Genomic DNA, 12,070 nt, shown 5'->3' with positions numbered 1-12,070 from the left:
ACTAAGGTACACACGAAACAATCTCTATGTACTGTAAATTCTTTTCCTTTGGCTTGACGTATCCCCTCTTTCACTTTTAATGAAATTGTTGTCTTTCAGTAAGAAAAGAACCCTATTCGATGATTGTGAGAAAAGAAGCAGTAGATATTAGCTTGACAAACAAAATAACCACTGTTCGAAACAAATCAACCAAAGTGAACTGTTCTCAAAGGCTATCTTGAAATGATGTTTACTTGTCACTAACTTGTGCTAGTGTAAGGTATTTGGCTTTTAAGGCCTTTTTGGATACCCCCAAATAAGTTACTTTATATACCTACAACAGTAGATAAGTAACTTATTCGAGATAAGTAAGCTCGGTTTAAGATCAATTATAAGTAACTTTTTTTTTACTTGAAGTTACTTAATCACTTTAGCTTAAGAAGTAGAAACCAAGATAAGATACTTAAGGCATAAGTAGCTTATATTAAGTTACTTACAATCCAAACTCCTCCGTATCGACACTATTTTCTCAAATTTTATTTCATATAATTAAGAAGTTGGTAACATCCAAACATGAAATTGAGGGAACCCACTTTTCTTAAGGTTTGACTGTGAAACAGGCTACAATGTTCATCTGCCATGGCTTAAGTATGCTGCAACAACTAGCCACTCATGTGCATAAACATGGTATGCATTCATGCCAATCAGCTCACTCAAGTCATGTTTGCCCCGCTGAAATTTTAGTTTGCCCTATGGAATCTCATGTTTGCCCTGCTCAATTTCATGTTTGCCCCGTTGAATCGAAATTCCAAGCTAGGCTCAATTTCCAGATTGCCTTGCTGAATTTCATGTTCCCCCGCTCAATTTCATGCTAGGCTCGCTCTATTTTCAGTTTTCCTCACTCCCTCTCATGCTAGGCTCGCTCAATTTTTAGTTTCCCTCTCTCATTTTCAGGCTACTTAGATAATATTAATAGTATTTGATCCTCTCTGACGCAATAGATCCTTGTTGCATCATAAAAGCAGGAATACTCACTATGTACTGTAAATTCGTTTCCTTTGGCTTGACGTATCCCTTCTTTCATTTCTAATGAAATTGTTGCCTTTCAGTAAGAAAAGAACCCTATTCGGTGATTCTGAGAAAAGAAATAGTATTGGTAAAAGTATTTCTAGTCTGAATAGAACTGTTCCAATAGTCCACTGACAAACACAATAACCACTGTTCGAAACACATCAACCAAAGAGAACTATTCTCAATGGCTAGCTTGAAATAATGTTTACTTGTCACTAACTTGTGCTGGTGTAAGGTACTTGGCTTTTAGGGCCTGTTTGGACACCCCCAAATAAGTTACTATGTCTACCTACAACAATAGATAAGTAACTTTTTCAAGATAAGTAAGCTCGGTTTAAGATCAATTATATGTAACTTTTTTACTTAAAGTTACTTAATCACTTCAGCTTAAGAAGTAGAAACCAAGATAAGCTACTTAAGGCATAGGTAGCTTATATTAAGTTACTTACAATCCAAACACCCACGTATCGACACTGTTTTTCCAAATTTTATTTCATATAATTAAGAAGTTGGTAACATCCAAACATGAAATTGAGGGAGCCCACTTTTCTTAAGGTTTGACTGTGAAATAGGCTACAATGTTCATTTGCCATGACTCAAGTATGCTGTAGCAACTAGTTACTCATGTGCATAAATATGGTATGCATTCATGCCAATCAGCTCACTCAAATTAGGGCCCCTGTTGTGGATGGAGCATGGCCCTAAAAATAACCTAAATTTCAAAAAAAAATAAATTACAAAAAAACTAAAAATAGCATAAATTTATAAAAAGTGCTCCTCGATATTATCGAGTACTCTTCGATAATATCGACATAATTTAACGATATTATCAAATTATCATCGATATAATCGATGACTCAAGTCATTTGTCCAGAAGGCCAAGGTCTTGAAGCTAATATCGACATATATTGACCATGTATCGATATTATCAAAATCAACATATCGATATTATCGACAATGTGTCGATATATCGAAGATGATACCCAAAACTGTCCAACAACAAAATCAAAAAATCGATGAATTTTTTGATATTATCGACAATAGGTCAATATATCGAAGATGATACCCAAAACTGTCCAACAACAAAATCAGAAAATCGATGAATTTTTCGATATTATCGACAATGGGTCGATATGTCGAATATGATATCCAAAATTGTCTAGCAACAAAATCAAAAAATGGATGAATTTTTCAAAATTATTGAGAATGGTTTGATAATATCGATATGTGAACCTCGATAGATCGACCCGTTGTCGATAATATCGAGTCAGGACATTCCCCTACACGAAAACTTTGGCCGTCGATATTATCGATCTATCGCAGATTATATCAATTATAAGTCATCGATAATATCGATAATGGATCGATAGTATCAATAACTAATAATTTAGATCTAGTTAGGTAGATGTAAAAGCTCGTATCGACATATATCGACGACCCCTCGATGTTATCGAACTCAATTAATCGACAATATTGAGCATTACTTGATAATATCGAATTAGCCTGTAAAATGTCTAGCAGCTAACACTGAAAATTAGATAATTTCTCAATATATCGAGCATGTCTCAATAATATCGATATTTAAATCTTGATATATCTAGCAATGCTCGATAATATCGAATTAGCCTGTAAAATGTCCAGCACTAACACTGAAAATTTGATAATTTCTCGATATATCGAGCATGTCTCGATAATATTGATATTCAAATCTAGATATATCGAGCATGTCTCAATAATATCGATATTCAAATCTTGATATATCGAGCATTGCTCAATAATATCGAATGATATCTCAATTTTATAAAGACCCTCTGTATTCTGCATTTACTGTTTTCAGTATACACTTCATTGTTTCATGCGTTTCCCTTTTCATCTCCTCTTTGCATTGCTTCTTCTCTCAAGCCTTCTTCCAAGCCGTTTGGAGTATCGGAGGTGATCTTCCACGCCCTTTCTCACACTATTCGTATTGTTTGGGTAAGATTCTCACTCTAAATCCATGATTCATGTTTGACCCGCTCAATTTTTAATTCACCCTGCTAAATTTTCAGTTTGCCCCGCTTAATTTCTAGTTTGCCTTGCTCAATTTCATGTTTGCCCCACTGATTTTCTAGTTTTCCTCGCTCAATTTTCAATTTACCCCACTGAATTTCTTGCTTGCCCCGCTAATTTTCTAGTTTGCCTCGCTGAAATTCAAGTTTGCCCTGCTCAATTTCTAGTTTGTCCCGCTGAATTTCATGTTTGCCCCGCTGAATATCCAGTTTGCCCTGCTTAATTTTCAGTTTGCCTAGCTGAATTTTTAGTTCGCCCTGCTGAATTTCATGTTTGCCCCGCTGATTTTTTAGTTTGCCTCGCTGAATTTCATGTTTGCCCCGCTGAATTTCCAGTTTGCCCCGCTGAATTTCTAGTTTGCCCTGCTCAATTTCCAGTTTGCCTCGCTAAATTTCTTGTTTGCCTCGCTGAATTTTTAGTTTGCCCCGCTCAATTTCATGTTTGCCCCACTGAATTTTTAGTTTGCCCTGCTCAATTTCATGTTTGCCCTGCTGAATTTCTAGTTTGCCCAGCTGAATTTCATGTTTGCCCTGTTAAATTTCTAGTTTGCCCCGCTGAATTTCATGTTTGCCTTGCTGATTTTCTAGTTTCCTCGGCTTAATTTCCAGTTTGCCCCGCTGAATTTCATGTTTGCCCCGTTGATTTTCTAGTTTTCCTGGCTCAATTTCTCTCGATAATATCGATGTATGGTCAATATTATTCGACATTAGCTTGTGGATCTTAGCTTACATGATCCTTCCAATGCTTACCTTAAAAAATAACACTAATAATAACCATGCCATGTGTTGAAACTATAAAACTCTAGGCACAATAGCAGTAAGAAGCATCATATCTAAAGTACCTGAAGCCCCATCATGCTTGTAGCAGCAGCAGCATGGTTGTCAAGGTTATGATGTGTCTCAAACAGCTCAAGGACTAAAGAGTTCCAGTAATCCAAGCATATCTGTCCATGCATTTGACGTAGACATGGTAAGACTCTATGCAAACTCAATTACAAAGAAAAGAAGGCATGTAGTTAACATGACTACCTTAAAAACCTCTGTGTCATTAACATAAGAAATGCTAATTAGATATTCAAGACCCATTAGAAGTGCAGATCTGTTCTCTAGAGTGAATTCAAGTACTCGGATATGGGACTGCATAGGAAAAACACTGTTAGACTCACTAAGCAAGTTCCATCCAATTACATGTCCAGCAAATCGATAAACATAAAAACAGGATATAATACTAAATCCAGTATGATTGTCACTCTACGAACAGTAATGAACACAACATCCATAATTTCACAGAAAAATGCAGGTTTTCGGTTGAACACCAAGCTTTAAAACTAAAGGCCAGAGGAATGCATATCACTTCATATTTATCATACACTATTCCCTTTGCAACTGATGCAGTCATATTTTATTCTACAAGAATATACATGTTCTGTATAGTGTAAACTATGCTAAGTAAAGAAACTTGCCTTGTCGAAATGCAAGTTTGCCTCGTTGAATTGGATGTTTGCCTCAATCAATTTCATGTTTGCCTCGCTCAATTTTAGTTGAGGTTTGTTCCATTTTTTCTACAGTTCGCTCAAATTTATCAAGTGCTTGATTGTTTAGTTTATGTGTTTATGTCTTATTTCATCTGAATTTCGTGTTTGCCTCACTCAATTTCATGTTTGCCTAACTCATTTTCATGTTTGCCTCGTTGAATTTCATGTTTGCCCCACTGAATTTCATGTTTACCTCGCTGAAATTCAAGTTTAGCCCGCTTAATTTCATGTTTACCTCGCTGAATTTCAAGTTTCCCCCGCTGAATTTCATGTTTGCCTCGCTGAATTTCATGTTTAACTCGCTTAATTTCATGTTTGCCCCGCTGAATTTGAAGTTTGCCCCGCTGAATTTTATGTTTGCCCCGTTGAATTTGAAGTTTCCCCTGCTGAATTTCATGTTTGCTCCGCTGAATTTCATGTTTGCCCTGCTTAATTTCATGTTTACCCTGCTGAATTTGAAGTTTGCCCCGCTGAATTTCATGTTTCCCCCACTGAATTTCATGTTTGCCCCACTCAATTTCATGTTTGCCCGGCTCAATTTCAAGTTTCCCCCGTTGAAATTCATGTTTACCCCACTGAATTTCATGTTTGCCCTGCTGTATTTTAAGTTTACCCTGCTCAATTTCATGTTTGCCCAGTTGAGTTTCATGTTTGCCCCGTTTAAATTCATGTTTGCCCCACTCAATTTCTAGGTTGCCTCGCTGAATTTCTAGGTTCCCTCGCTGAATTTCTAGGTTGCCTTGCTCAATTTGTAGTTTAACTCGCTCAATTCCTAGGTTGCCTTGCTCAATTTGTAGTTTGCCTTGCTCAATTCCTAGGTTGCATCGATCAATTCTGAGGTTGCCTCGCTGAATTTCTAGGTTGCCTCGCTGAATTTGTAGTTTGCCTCGCTAAATTTGTAGTTTGCCTAGCTCAATTCCTAGGTTGCCTCACTGAATTTCTAGGTTCCCTCGCTGAATTTCTAGATTGCCTCGCTCAATTTGTAGTTTGCCTCGCTCAATTTGTAGTTTGCCTCGTTGAATTTCTAAGTTGCCTCGCTCAATACCTAGGTTGCCTCGCTCAATTCGTAAGTTGCCTTGCTGAATTTATAGGTTCCCTCGCTCAATTCCTAGGTTGCCTCGCTCAATTCCTAGTTTGCCCCGCTGAATTTCTACGTTGCCTCGCTCAATTTGTAGTTTGCCTCGCTCAATTCCTAGGTTGCCTCGCTCAATTCAAGGTTCCCTCACTCAATTTCTACGTTGTCTTGCTCAAGTCCTAGGTTGCCTCGCTCGATTCCAAAAGGCATTCCAAACTTAAAGTAATAATCACTATTCACTAAGACAGGTTTTCATCATATAGCCAAATCTTTCTGACAGACACAGTTGAGCTGGTAGAAAAAAAGATTCAGAATATTGGCAAGATAACCATACATTCTTGTTTTGACACTAATCCAAATGGTAACACATCAGCCATTTTCTCAAATACAAGAGGTTCTCACGAGTTGAATTCTTTTCTGTGGAAAATCAAGCAATAAAAGCCATCTTCATATGACAGTTAATGCCTTAATATCTGGCGAGCCATGAAAATGAAGGTCATTTGACTGTTCTGTAAAGCCAACAACACTATCTCATCTTAAAGAACTGCATCTTTTTATTTTTACCTTCTTTCCATTAGGCCATGTTTGGAAACCATGGATTCAGTGACAAACAGTAGAAAAAGAAAATAGATTTCCTTTGATGTGATTATTTGTTTTGTTTGGATAGTAAGGAAAATGGTGTACGGTACCTATGGCTACTGTTATAATCCGTAGCCATAGGAGGGCCGCTAGATCGGCTAGCAACTGGGGGGAGAAGAGGTATTTTCATCCTCAACTACTCTGACCGTGCTTGCAAAGTCTAAGTTGGTAAGCTAAGGTTTGTATCCTTCATAAAAATCGCTGGATAAAAGGTAGTGTCTACAGTGGTAAATTTCTCTACCCAGGCAGAGCGGATTAGGTGCGGCTCTGTTGTCGCCCAAGACTGTGAAGAATGAGGATCTTACCATCGGACCCACCTTGATGTATGCATTTTACATCCACGCCGCCCATCCGCTTTTTCCAGATGATCTCAGGGCATCATTAAAAAATAAAGTACTTTCAAAGAGGAGGGGACTGAATGGTTAGTGTTTGATTATACATTTTCTGTGTTTGTGCGGCTCTTTTGGTGGTTGGTTTAGATAGAGTGGTGTTTTTTTATTTTTTTATTTTTTTAAAAAAGGTATATATCCATAACTAGTTTTAAGAGTGGAAATTGAGGTTTTATTGTAACAATCCGAATCATCAAGACCTAATATGGGAGATCCGGGTTGTTACATTATTGAAGGTGCACGCGATTATATAAATATAAAATCAGTTTGTGATTTTTCTGATGCAGTTGCGAAAGATAGAGTTCCAAAATTATAAATTGGGGTCCCTAGGACGTCCCAAATCATCTTTTATAGTTTGAAAATGGAGAGAAAACTTAGGTGGAGCGCTGACAATGTTCTTCCACTTCAATTTCTTCGCTCAGATACTAGATCTTTTATTTTTTCTTCTAAGATGTTAATCTTGTTAGGCTAATCTGTTAATTAAGTCTAATGGATGAAGCTTGTAGTTTAATTTTAGTATTTAGTTTATTTAATTCAATGATATTATTTTCAATGATGAAAGTAGAATTGATTTGGTTTGAATTTACTTTAAGTTTTTAAGTTGTTTATTTATGGATTCGTTGTGTACTACAAGTACAATGAATGCTCTGGTTTAATAATTGTTTAGCCTGAATTAGAGAATGAATCAATTTGTATAATTGATTGATCCAATGACGCCTAAGGTTGTATTGGACACTTTGAGTTCCCTGCGATTGATGTTTGAATGCTTCATGAGAAAATTGATTAATTGAAATAATACTTTTATTGATGTTTATGAATGATTTAACAGAATTATATTCCGATTGGATTGGATAGGACTTCAATTCCAATTGCAATATACATTGAATCTGTAAATTGATATTATGATAGCCATAAGTGGATTCTTGGATGCTTAGTATTTTATTACTATTGTTTAAAACTCTTTTTATCTAGCTCGATTAAAAACTCAAACAAACCATTAGACTTATATTAGTTTTAGGTCATGTTCCCCATTCCCTGTGGATTCGACCTCAGTCTCACCGAGTTATTACTACATCGCAACTCTGCATTTGGGGTTGTTCGAACACAAAGTAGAGACCATGTTTTGATACGGGTGGTAAAAGGGTACCTAATCTCTTCATTTTATATAACCGAGACCCTTATCTGGAATCCACAGTGCAGATATATGTAAGAGTCACTTGAGTAAGGAATTCTTCTATTTTTTCTATATCTAGGCGATTACACAGATTCTATCCAACTATGGATTCTGGTGCCTTCATTTTGCCCAGTGGCGTCTCTAATCAATACATGAACACGAGTAAATTACATGAGATATTATGAATGAGAAAAGTATAATTACTAGCTTCTTTTCTCAACCCATCCACAAGGTTCAGGTATGAAGGTCTTCTTTATGGGTTTCACCAGATCTGAATAGACTTCGGATCTGAGCCTTCATACGTTACTAGCCGTATCAATCAGGCCTATAAAATCATTAGCCTTCTCTTATCAACTTCTCTATGAGATTCAGGTACGAAGGTCTTAGCTATGGGTTTCACTGGTTTTGGATAGACTTCGGGATATAGGCTTTCACATGCTATTGCCTTATCAACTTAACATATAATATTCTTGTATATAGCACGCGCTCGCGCACACACACACACATATATCATTTGACTCATGCAACCATCATAAGGTTTGACTTGAAAATTTAGTGGGGCAACCAGTAAGGAGGAAACCTCCCTCTAACATCCACATAACATGTTGATAAGATCACGTAAATCTATATGGAGGTAAAAAAAATAAATATTTACTTGATCCAAAACTTTTGGTGGCCCATGTAAAGTTTTTAATTGTTAATTATTACTTTTGTTCTATGGTATAGTCACCTGAAACTTGGATCCATTTCATTTTTTTAGTCTCATGCCTTTAAATGTTATGAAAAACTGGATGGACGACATGGATATAGAATCCATACATCAAGGTGGCCCCACGGTAAGGGCCACACTGTTTCATAGAATATAGTCCACCTGGTAATTGTATATTTGTATCTTCTTCATTTTTAGCACCATGCCCTAAAATGATAGGGAAAAATGGATAGACAAGGAGGATACAGAATACACACGTCAAGGTGGGCTCCATGATAAGGGCCGCACTGGCTTGGGTGAGGCTGGGGTCTCACCTAATCCGCTACCTCTGTTGGGTGGCCGCTGGACCTTTGGATATGGGACCCATCTGATGAATGGATTAGATTTCAAGTAAATGTGTAATTTTAATGCACATATCCAAAGCTCAAATGGTAGACCACGTGATGATAACTTGGTTTATATATTGGGTTTGATTAGGTTGGTATGAAACAAATCTTCCTGCTGAATTCCTTCACTATTTATAACTTTAATTCGACCATCTGGATGCTTCCCACATTTCGACGGTTGCTATAACCGTTTCAGCACTACTTGCTTTCCTTTTGGATGCTTCCATATTCTTATGGTTGTTGTAATTGTTTGAGCACTACACGACCTTCTAGAGACTTCCTTTTAAACTTGACACATGTCCTAGTAACCACTCCAGACTTCCTTATTGACTCGACCAAATTTCACTCGGTCGAGCTCCTGAATGATTATCAACCACTTGATCGACCTCCTGGATGACTATCGACCACTTGATCGACCTCCTGGATGACTATCGACCGCTTGATTTACCTTTTGGATGACTATCGGTTGCTTGGTCTGCTACTTGGTTTGCTTTTGAATTCCTCTCAACTGCTCCCTGTCTTTTCATCCTGTCATCTGTGATTTTGTAAAAAGCACTCCAAACATCCTTGAAGATCTTTATCCTGCAATACCTTTCCCTTTCTATAACACATTTCCTTTCCAATTGGGTTTCCTATGAATGATAAAAAATACGGTACAATATTGCTCGCCCCATTGTTTCGCCTTTGTTAAAAGTCGGTTGACTTAGCCGAACTCGGTCATCTTGATAATAATAATTAAAAAAAAACAAATTCAATCGCCTTGGTTAAACTTGGTAGTCTTGATCGAAAAATAGTAAATTCTGCCATTTTGGTCTAAAAAACGGCAAATTCGGACATCTTGGTCGAATTCAGTCATCTTGATTGAGAAATGACAAATTTGGCCGTCTTAGTTGAACTCAGTCATCCTAATTGGAAAACACAAATTCAGCCGTCTTAATTAAAAAAAATGGTTAAATTAGCTATCCTAGTAGAAACTTATCCATTATGATCGAGAAACAACAAAATTCGTCGTCTTGTCGAACTTGGGCATCTTGATCGAGAGACAATAAAATTGGCCATCTTTGGTGAACTCAACCATCATTATCAAAAAATGACAAATTCGGTCATCGTGGTTGAACTTGGCCATCTTGATCGGAAAACATCAAATTCGACTATCTTAGTCAAACTTGGTGGCCTTAATAAAAAAAAAGGCAAAATCAGTTGTCCTAATCAAACTCTGCCATCTTGATCGAGAAATGGCAAAATCGGCCATCTTGGCCGAACTTGGACATCTTGATCAAGAGACAACAAATTCGGCCATCTTGGTTGAACTCGACCATCATTATCGAAAAATGGAATGCCGTCTTAGTTGAACTTGACCATCTTAGTCGAAAAATGACAAATTCAGCTGTGACAATGGAGACCATTCAATCCATTCTGAATAAGGCTTCTGGTTGATCGAGGCAATAATACGCCCGAGAATTTGGCCTACCACTTCTTGGACCATCTGCAAAATTTGGTCGCGATCCACTTGCACGGGTTTCGCCATCAACAGTGGATCATGACACAATCATTTTGGTCTATCTTGGAGCAATGACTTCCATTGGAATTGCTGGAGATGATGCCCTCATGGTAAACCCTGATTCCGAACTTCAGGAGTGAAATTCCTAGCCTCCCACTCTGGTCATATGAATTCAACGTGTGGTGGAGCATTCCGTATCTCCTGAACTAGAATTGGTGGTGGGTTCAGCTGTGGGGGAGGTATCGATGGCAACTGGACCACATTGCCGATAGAATTTCCCTCGACACTATACCGCATTGTCACGAGTGTTCTTTCGGCCATCATAGCCATCAATCAATGCTTGCCTCAGTTTGGCTAGCCATGTATCAGTTTGAATATAAAATTACTTAGCCTGTGTTTTCCATATTCTTGAACATGTTAGATACTCAATTATACATCTCGGAGTGCGATCATTATTTCTTCAGGAAGAACAATCTAAGAGGACCAAGCCCCTTCTTGATTCATGGTACCGAGTGTCAGACTACTATTCAAATATAAAACTTCGAGGGTTGCTTGCACTAGCACGTCCTCGGTCAGAGGTGGGTGTGGTTAGTGTGGAAGGTTCAACCCCAGCGATTCAATTACTCCTTTTATTCATAATTCTGATTAATACTATCACGTTGATAAATTAGAGAAAGGGTCCCACCACGTGTGCCAAGAGATGTTGTTGCACGATTTCCAATTATAATCACGTGATAATTGCGGGCGTGCCATAATTGAATTTGCAGCTCAATTCAAGTTGAACAATTATGACCCCAAGCGCGGGTATAGATAGATATGTAGTATATGACCGAGATTGAATGAGATTAGCCTCCTATTTAACATGCACTCAGTATGTAAATCGGATCAGGCGATATTTAGAGGGTAAGGTTCGTTCTCTGATGATGGGTTACACTTTTACCTTCTATACGAAAGGACTTTTCAATATAGATCAAAGAAAAACAGGAAAGAAAACCTCACAGTCGGTCGTGAAGAGTAGCTACAGAACACCTTCCTTGATGGAGACTTGAATCCATCGTATGAGCATAGACTCAAAATTACAGCTAAGATTACCAACTACTTGATTAACGCTATGAATTACACTATGGATTGTAAATGACAGACAAAAAGTAAAGGATTACACTAAGAAATGTTTGACTTGCAAATATGCAGAGTGATTACACTAAGGAATGTAAATGAAAGGTGAGTGAAAGGATAATTGTTATATATATTGGGTTTAATTGGGTTGGTATGATACAAATCTTCCTGCTGAATTCCTTTGCTATTTATAGTCTTAATCTGACCATATGGATGCTTCCTACGTTCTGACATTTATTATAATTGTTTCAACATTACTTGCTTTCCTTCTGGATGCTTCGCCCGTTCTAATGGTTGTTGTAACCATTTGAGCACTACATGACTTTCTAGAGATTTCAATTTAAACTTGCCACATGTCCTAGTAATCACTCCAGGCTTCTTTGCTGACTTGACCAAATTTCGCTCGATTGAGCTTTTGGATGATTATTGGCTACTTGATCGACCTCTT

Source organism: Magnolia sinica, chromosome 8 (genome assembly GCF_029962835.1).
Source record: "Magnolia sinica isolate HGM2019 chromosome 8, MsV1, whole genome shotgun sequence".
NCBI classification, from domain to species: domain Eukaryota; kingdom Viridiplantae; phylum Streptophyta; class Magnoliopsida; order Magnoliales; family Magnoliaceae; genus Magnolia; species Magnolia sinica.
The sequence above is the reverse complement of the archived record's forward strand: the minus strand, read 5'-3'. Positions refer to the sequence as shown.